Source organism: Notothenia coriiceps, unplaced genomic scaffold (genome assembly GCF_000735185.1).
Source record: "Notothenia coriiceps isolate Sejong01 unplaced genomic scaffold, NC01 NC01_scaffold00028799, whole genome shotgun sequence".
NCBI classification, from domain to species: domain Eukaryota; kingdom Metazoa; phylum Chordata; class Actinopteri; order Perciformes; family Nototheniidae; genus Notothenia; species Notothenia coriiceps.
The window spans coordinates 212,806-214,246 of record NW_011361500.1 but is presented as its reverse complement, the minus strand read 5'-3'; positions in this window follow the sequence as shown (position 1 = coordinate 214,246).

Genomic DNA, 1,441 nt, shown 5'->3' with positions numbered 1-1,441 from the left:
ACACACACACACACACACACACACACACACACACACACACACACACACACACACACACACACACACACACACACAGAGGAAGAGGGTCATATTACAGTCGTGCAGCATATTGTCAGTGATGTCACTTGTCCTTATGGAGCAAATGAATGAATGAGAGTCTCCTCCCTTTTCTCTGTTAGCATGAAGCACAGCCCTGCTCAAACATGTTGACGTGGGTTTGAAGGCGCGTCGTGCAGCAAGAAGCACCTGCTCCTTGGACAGGGGGCAGCATTTCACCTCTACTATTGTGCCAATACATAGCACATTTATACTTTTTTATAAGTTGTAAAAACAAATAGAGCCAACTAGCAACTAACAGAAAACCATGGATGCCCAACATATGAAAAAACGGGTTAAACTGTTCCTGTCTAAATAACCCTGCGCTCTTATGAAACACACGTGTCTCGGTCTAACGTTAGCCGTCTTTGGCTTTGGTGCAAACGTTGGTTATGAGAAGAAAAGCGTTGATACTTTTGGAAAAATCCCCTTTTGACATTAACATCATTGTGTGTACGACACTGTGTAGAGAGAATGCATTGAGATTACAATAAGAAATATCTGAAAGAACATTTACATTACAGCGCAAGTAGATCATTAGGGGTGATTTTTTTGACGACTCCTGACATTTCCCTGTGTGTGATTTTTTTATTTTTGCTGTTGTAATTTGTTGTCTTCTGTTTGCCATTGTAGTAAAGTGTTTTTATTGCATATACAGCACTTTGGCTCGACCAAAAATCGTTTTAAAAATGTACTATATAAATAAAACTTGATTTGATTTGATTTTGGACACTGATTATTTTTTCATTAATTGAGTTAGCGACTGAGCTTGCTAGCATGCTATCTGGAAGTTCACAGCTTATAAATGTGGCTGGTTGAGCACATGTATATTTCTGTGTGGCTTTCTGTTATTACCAGGTCACACTGACCCGGGATCAGTACATGGTAGAGAGTGAACAAAAGAAAACAATTGTAGAGCTGATATCAATAAACTGGATTAAATCTGGACCTGTGAAGTCCAACAAATATGTAATCTAGAGCTACCTCACCACAGATGATGATAAAATGTCATTATCTATATAGATTTCATTACATTGGACCAGTTTAATCTGAAAACAAACTAATAATTTTAGAATATTACAGTATAATGTTTGTAAATACTATGTCGACATTTCAGGAACACGCTTGCTTCTGCCCTGTCATGTTCATAAAGCAGAATTCAATTGAATTCAGTGATGGGAGAGGGAGGGGGCAGAGAGAGAGAGAAAGAGGAGGGGTGATGTGTGTGTGTGTGTGTGTGTGTGTGTGTGTGTGTGTGTGTGTGTGTGTGTGTGTGTGTGTGTGTGTGTGTGTGTGTGTGTGTGTGTGAGAGAGTGTGTGTGTGTGTGTGTGTGTGTGTGTGTGT